Source organism: Balaenoptera ricei, chromosome 6 (genome assembly GCF_028023285.1).
Source record: "Balaenoptera ricei isolate mBalRic1 chromosome 6, mBalRic1.hap2, whole genome shotgun sequence".
In the NCBI taxonomy this organism is placed as follows: domain Eukaryota; kingdom Metazoa; phylum Chordata; class Mammalia; order Artiodactyla; family Balaenopteridae; genus Balaenoptera; species Balaenoptera ricei.
In genome coordinates this window covers 112,599,072-112,606,971 of record NC_082644.1, presented here as the reverse complement: position 1 = coordinate 112,606,971, position 7,900 = coordinate 112,599,072, and the positions used below count along the sequence as shown (strand labels likewise).

Genomic DNA, 7,900 nt, shown 5'->3' with positions numbered 1-7,900 from the left:
ATGTAAATGGGTTAATTTCCTTTATTAAAACAAAAACAACAAGAAGACAAGCTGAAAAAAGTGGGGAAAAGAAAATTTAGTTACATGTTATTTATAAGAGAACTAAAACAAGCCATGGAAAGAAATAAAAATCTCTAATGAAGTAGCTTTATATTTATAAATTATTGAATTATGTTTCAAATGAATAACAAACCACACTGAAGTGAAAAAAAGGACTAATTTAAGTAACTATTTTTTGGTCATCCTTGTGTAGGAGTCATGCTAATCTTCTCTGTATTGTTCCAATTTTAGTATCTGTACTGCAAGCACCCCAAGTAACTTTTGAACACAGAACTTTGATATATACCCTCAGTCTAAAGATAAAAAGAATTGCAAACAAATACTGAACTCTACCTAATGGGCTTGCTTTTCATAGTGACTAATTCTGAAACTAGTCTCTGTGCATTGGCAGACTGAGTAAAAGGTGAAATATATTGAGGATGTTGAGAGGCAGGTTTCTCACTGTTGTAGAAGGGACATACAAATAGGAAATGGGGAAGGCCAGGAAGAACGCTGTGGTATTGGATGGGAACTGGAGGCATCAGTATGAACTCTTGGATTTATATTTATATGTGTATGTGTTTCCTAGTTCTATCCACTGAGAGGACCTAGAAGCAATGATACCCTGCGAACAGTGAGCCCAGCTGTGCCCAGCTCCTTGCTTCTAAACACCATAATACCATCCTCCCACAGGGAAACCAGAGCTGCTAGAAGAAATGGCTGGTTCCTGGGCAAGGCCATAGAAAATATAGGATGAGTCTAGAGCATCCTTTTGTGTCAGAAAATAAGGAAGTGCTCAATGAATAAGAGAGACACATCAAAAGGACATAGCAGCCACGCTGAATGAGCTCTCACTGGCCAAATCTGGAACAATTTGGTTATCAGGTAAATAATAATAGTAATGAATTTTAAAATTTATTTATTTTTGGCTGCGTTGGGTCTTCGTTGCTGCACGCGTGCTTTCTCTAGTTGCGGTGCACGGGCTTCTCATTGCAGTGGCTTCTCTTGTTGTGGAGCACTGGCTCTAGGCGTGCGGGCTTCAGTAGTTGTGGCACACGGGCTCAGTAGTTGTGGCACATGGGCTTAGTTGCTCCGTAGCATGTGGGATCTTCCCGGACCAGGGATCGAACCCACGTCCTCAGCATTGACAGGTGGCTTCTTAACCACTGGGCCCCCAGGGAAGCCCCAGTAATAGTAATGAATTATAACCCATTGAATAAGATAAGAATTCATGTGCCCATCATCCACTGTATGTATGTATACTGTAAGCTCTTCTTTCAGTAGAATGCTGACTCATAATAATAGAAATTCTTAAGTCACAATTTTGCAGTCATCAGAGAAATAATTAATGTAGATAAAAATCAAGATGCTAAAATTAGAGGGTGAAAACTTGATGAGAAATAAAATATTTATATAGCATCAAAGTACTCCCATGCAAATTACTTATTAATTATAAAGAGAAAATAGTGATTGTACGGTAGATAAAACTGGTGGACACCACCTTAACCAAGTGATCAAAGTAACCATCACCAGTAATAGGGCAAATTGACATCAAGTGCTTCTTAATATGATGTATGGAGAAAGACATAGTATCATTTCTGTGGTATCTCTGCCCCAAATGCATAGCCTGAATCTAATCATGAGGAAATGTCTGACAAATGAAAATCGAGGAATATTTTACAAAATAAATGACCTGTACTCTTCAAAAATGGCAATGTCATGGAAGACAAAGGAAGGCTGGGGAACTGTTCTAGAGTTAAGGGAGACTTAAATGTGATGTGCTATTCTGGATTGGATCCTGAACTGGAAAAAAAACTGCTCTAAGCTTCACCAAATTTGTATAAGACCTGTAGATTAGATATAATTTTATGTCAACTCTACATTTCCTGATTTTGCTAATTGTACTGTGGTTATCTGAATGTTCATGTTCTTAGGCAATATACACTGAAGTATTTAGGGGAAAAGGGGCATCATATTTGCAACTTACCCTCAAGTGTTCAGAAAAAAGCTGTACATAGAATGACAAAGCAAATGTCGCAAAGTGTGAATAATTGGTGAATCAAGGGGAAGAGTATTTAGGAGTTATTTGTGCTACTCTTCTAATTTTTCTATAACTTTGTCATTATTTCAAAGTAAAAAGTTAAACAGAAAAAAAGAAAGAAAAAAAAAAACCTGTTTGGATTCTTTTCTTTAAAGAAGCTATTTTCCCTCAAGGAACTCATTCATATGCTTGCCTCTTCAGCAAGTCTAGACTCTTCCTTAGCATTTTAGTCGACATCCCAATCTTTTAGAAACAAATGGAGATTTGTTTATGAGTTCCTCATTCCTCAGCCATGTGGCGCTGGTTATGCGCCCTGACCATCAACCCCTCCTGTCTGGCTCATTGACAATGTCCACTGAACACTTTTGCGTTGCGCCATCTCTGAATCCCCAAGGCTCATCTCCGTACCTGGCCAGAGCAGGAGCATAGGGTAGGAGTCTGTGAAATTGAAAGACTGAAATATCTGATTGTCTTCAGGGGAATAGCAAGAGTTGGAACTGGGAGGGAATGAGGAGGATCCCCACTGGCCTTCTGTGGGGCAAGGGCCCTCATACATGCCTGGACCCTGGACTAGAAAGCTTTGGACCCAGCGGTGCCTGGAAGCCTCTACCCTGTGTCTGGCTGCCAAGGAGATTTGTCTTGGAATGGGCAATCAGGAGACAGAGCAGTGTAAATTCCCCTCTGCAGGGGCGACTCAGGACTAATCCCATCTGTGTGGTTAAGGGTGAGCAGGTGACAGCTTTGCTAAACTGCACTTCAGGGTCCATTGGAAGTTTACCAGCTCCCTCTGGTTTGTTAAACTCACTGGTGGTAAATGCAGTGAACTCTCTGGCTACCCCTCTGATCTTGTGAGTCTGGGCACAGGGTTTTGGGTTTGACTTTCCAAGCTGCCTCGGATCCTCACATCTTGGTTCTTGAAGGCCCTCAGACCTATGGGGCTTGAGGTTGGGATATTTGGAAGTGAGTGGCCATGGATGAGTCTGAGAAGGTGGATGGAGGGAGGCCTTAAAAGCCACTCCTGGGATCCTCAGTGGAATGGGAGGAGCCATGGGACAGTGACAGGTAATGGAGTGAAATGGTCAGATTTTCATTTTAGAAAATTCACTCTAGAAGTTGAAGATCAGAGGGTAGGAAGGGACAAGCAGAAAGATCAATGTAGAGGCTGTTACACAAATCCAGGCAAAAACTAGAACGAGAAGCATTATTTAGACCTTGTCCTATAACAGAAATGGCAAACGTAGCATACATCTCACCACCCAAACTTCTTGTTCTCATGGCAAACATTGCTAATCCCTCACTGTCCTCCCTTGTCCTGGGCCTGGGTGGGCAGCTCCCGTAGACGACCACTACCAATCAATCCAAGTAGGCTCACTGGATGAAAGACATTTGCCCTCTCCACTCTCTGTTAGAGAAGGCAAGGAAGAGCATCAGTTTGAGTATATGCTCGCGTTTGCCGACAACTCACTTTGGGTCTGGCCCGACCTGAGGCCCTGGGGGTCAGACCGAGGGTGATACCCCAAGTCAGTCTTTGAGGTCCCTCATGGTGCATTGTGCTTGCCCTGCTGTACACCCTCTGTGCTCCCACTCAGTGCTTTTGCACATCCATTAGCTCATTTCAACCTCACAACATTCCTGGAAGATCAAGGTTGTCATCCCCATTTTACAGAGGAGGAAACTGAGACCAGAGACTTCAGGTAGAGTGCCCAAGTTCCACAGGTGGTAGGTGGCAGAACTGGGATTCAAACCAAGGGCTGTCTGGCTCCCAAAGCCCTGGCTCCTTCCACAAGAAGCTTGTTCCAGCTGCAGCAGCTGTTCGAATCTGTCAGGGCCTCATGCAGAAAGCAGGACAGGTTGGGGTGGGACATGGACATCTTGGTAACAATGGCTTTCCCTGTCAATAAAATCCCTGGCTTAAAAGGACCTGGGAAACTTGACTTTGGAATCACCCTATCTAATCCGCTCTGTGTTGAGCCATGGAGAAGGGAGGCCCTGGCCCCTGGGTGGGGGCAGGGGCGTCACGGAGGGGGATGCTGCACAGATGGTGAGGGGCGGAGGCCTCTTGCAGAGGAAGAGAATAAAGTTTCTGTCCTTGCACAGTTGGAATGAGGGCCCCGGAGCCAAGCGGTCAGGGCCAGGGCAGGGCCAGCCAACCTTTGGCACGTGAAATGCCACCCTGAGCTCATGGCAGATAATTCTGCCATAGCAGGGGGGTAATAATTCATCCCCCCTGGCAGGCATGCATCCTGAAAGCCCTGTCTGTTCCTGCCTCATGGGGTCCCTGTTGGAATGTAGGGGGTCGAGGGGCTGGCCCCAGCTGTGGGCAGAGCTTAGACTGGGCCCAGTGGGCGGGGTAGCGTCTGGGCACTGCCTGGGAGCAGAGGGAGCCTTTGTGCTCTGTGCCCTAGGAATCCCACCCCCACCCGCAGTCGCCCTGTTGGGGAGAAATGGCTGACATGCCAGGCTAAGGCCTGCTCTCTCTCCTTCTTCTTCTGGGGCAGCTGGGAGGAGAGTGCTTCCCTAGGTGCAGCTTGGCAACTGACAGATCTACCCCATCACGCCTGGGGTGCTCCTTCTGAGCAGTGGGAGGGTGAAGGGCAGGGACCCTCAAACCTGAATGCATGGCACGATCTCCTGGGCAGCTTTAAAAACAGACCAAATCTCAGTCCTCGCCCCCAGAGGCCATGGTCTGTTGTTCTGGGGTGGCACCTGGGCATTGGCAGTGATTCTGAAGGGATCTGGGTTTGAGAACCACCAGTGTGGTGTTTTGAGAGGGTGGTGCCGCAGCTGTGTGACCTTGAACACGTGACATAGCAGTTGGTGCCCCAGTTTCCCCATTTGTGAAATGTGGACAGCAACAGTACCTATTTTGTGGGGTCACCGGGAGGATTCAATGGGACGATGCTGTAAAGACTCGGCACTGGGCTTCCCTGGTGGCGCAGTGGTTAAGAATCCGCCTGCCAAGGCAGGGGACACGGGTTCGAGCCCTGGTCTGGGAAGATCCCACATGCTGCGGAGCAACTAAGCCCGTGCGCCACAGCTACTGAGCCTGCGCTCTAGAGTCCGCGAGCCACACCTACTGAAGCCCACGTGCCACAACTACTGAAGCTCGCGTGCCTAGAGCCCGTGCTCTGCAACAAGAGAAGCCACCGCAATGAGAAGCCCGCGCGCTGCAACGAAGAGTAGCCCCTGCTCTCCGCAACTAGAGAAAGCCCATGCGCAGCAACGAAGACCCAACGCAGCCAAAAATAAATACAAAACAAAAAGACTCGGCACTGCGCCTGGCACGGAGCACACACCCGGACGCTGTAGATATCTATATCTATCCTATAGATAGTTATTGTTATGTCTTCATTTCCCACCTGCCAAGGGGAAATTTTAGGAGTTAAAGTCCTAGGGAGAAAATCTAGAGGGCAGAGAGAGGTCCCCTTTGAGGACCACATCAAGAGGGGACCAGAGGAGGCTCTTCACGCTGACAGGGAGGCAGGCTGGGAGGTGCCGGCACCCCTGTGTTTCCAGGAGCAGCCCACACTCCTCGGCAAGGCACGGAGACCTCAGGCTCTCGGCTCTCAAAGCACCAAGAACACCATGTGCGTGCGGCTACATCTGGCTTCCCCACCTCCCAGCAGGTTCTCAAGGGGAGGGGTGAGCCTTGCTCAGCTTGGTGCCCCCGAGGCTGGCACACAGGCATCAGTCACATTGGATAGCCTGTGGTGCATGACACAGACCTGCCAGGAGAGCTGGCAGATCCTCTGAGCAGGGAATTAACTGGTTACAATGCTGGCAGATCCTCTGAGCAGGGAATTAACTGGTTACAATGGCAACAGTAGCTCCTGCTTCCTGAACACCCACTCTGTATTGGGCATCACGCTTAGGGCTTACAAGACCGCAAAAGCCTTGTCACTGCTCTTTCTGGCAGGTCATGCTGTCAACCAAGCTAGTAAGGGTCAGCCTAAGCTCACTGAACTCTACAGCCTCTGGCCTCTGTTGGCCACTGAGCTGCCTCAAACACTGAACTGGGGTTCAGAGCTGTGTGCCTGGCACGTGAGAGTATTATTGCCACAGACAACAGAAATGCCACAGCTTTTTTTGCTGCCCAGGTCCCTGGCTGCAGCCCAGGATGGGGTGTTTAGGTGGAGTATTTTTTCCTGAAGATGGGTTTTCTCATTTTCATAGAATTTCAAGATGGAGAGAGTCACTGGAAATATCCCATCTGCTCTCCAACCTTAGTGATCTGAGATTGCAGTCTAGAGATTTCTGCCTGGAACCTGACTTAGGGGTGGCCTCAACAAATATGCTGCACGAATAAAATGAAAGAAGTGTGGCCCATTCAGTGGCCATGACCTCGGAACCAAGCAAGGGTGGCTTGCTCAGCAGACTGTTCATGAACTTGCCCAAGGTTCTGAGACAGATCACTCGGTTATTTGCAGACATTTGTTGGGGGTCTCCTGGGTGCTGATGAACAAGTAGGGAGCAAGCTCTGCTTTCATGGAGCTCAGACTCCAGTGACAGGAGACAGGCCCTAAGCAGGAAAACTAATAAATAAATACCTGCTAGTGAAGAGACGAGAGGGCTTGTGATGGGAATGACTTTATTTATTTTACAATTTTTTAAAAAAATTTATTTTATTTATTTATTTTTGGCTGCTTTGGGTCTTCGTTGCTGCACACAGGCTTTCTCTAGTTGCAGCGAGCAGGGGCTACTCTTCGTTGTGGCACGCGGGCTTCTCATTGCGGTGGCTTCTCTTGTTGAGGAGCATGGGCTCTAGGCGCGCGGGCTTCAGTAGTTGTGGCACACGGGCTCAGTAGTTGTGGCTCGCAGGCTCTAGAGCGCAGGCTCAGTAGTTGTGGCGCATGGGCTTAGTTGCTCTGCGGCATGTGGGATCTTCCTGGACCAGGGCTTGAACCCGTGTCCCCTGCCTTGGCAGGCGGATTCTTAACCACTGCGCCATCAGGGAAGCCTGATGGGGACGACTTTAGACTCAGCATTGAAGGACAGTTTCCCTGGGGAAGCTGAGACCTGAATGACCAGAGGGAGGCAACCATGCACAGGTGCAGGCACCAGTGTACCAGGCAGAGGGATGCAAAGCTGATGCAAAGGCTGGGGAGGATGGGGTGGAGAGCAGATGGGACTGGTGCTGGTGAGGGGTCAGAGAGGGGAGGCCATGGTCCAGATTATCTAAAACCCAGCCATGTTTGGCTTGCTTGGGACTAGGGTCAGCCCTAGTGGAGTCTGAGTTGTGAAAGGGACATGTTCCCATCAGCCTCTGCCATGGCAGGAGTGGCATTGTGCTTCTGACCTGTCTGTACTGTGGGGATTGGGACCCTCGTCATTGCCCAGAGCCACAGGGACAGTGCCCAGCAACCAGGCAAGGCAGGGGCTCTGCTGAGGCTGGCCTGTAGCTGGGGGAGGTCAGGGAGGGAAGGCCTGGCTGAATGAGTGTGTGTGTGTGCATGTGTGTGTGTGTGTGTGTGTGTGTGTGTTTGGGAAGCTAGTCTAAATCCAAGTCACCCATCAGTGGTTTGAGAACTCCTTGGAGGTACCTAAGCCACCATGTGAAGGGCCATTAAGTCACATGGGAGAAGCTATTCCCTTCCAATCCCATCCCTCTGATTACATCAAGGACAATATCCACTTGCTGCTGGTTTGCCCTTTATGTGCCCTGAACATTTGCTAATCTTCCTTTTTACACAAAGCGCTTTGGCCGACCTCACAGGCACGGTGTCCAGTGGGATGCAACAGTGCTGCTTGTTCTCAGTGTCGCATCCCGGTCACCTTGTGTTTGTGGTCACTGGCTTTCTTTTTACTATTGTAATATTCCTT

The 7,900-nt window shown here is 48.6% G+C and overlaps 1 non-coding gene across 1 annotated transcript; it reads right to left on the bottom strand.

Annotated features, from left to right (window-relative positions):
- Positions 1-205: 205 nt before the first annotated feature.
- On the bottom strand, positions 206-309 carry LOC132368342 (U6 spliceosomal RNA). Its single transcript, XR_009504075.1, has one exon. It is a non-coding gene; the product is annotated as a U6 spliceosomal RNA (small nuclear RNA).
- Between the last annotated feature and the right edge of the window lie 7,591 nt (positions 310-7,900).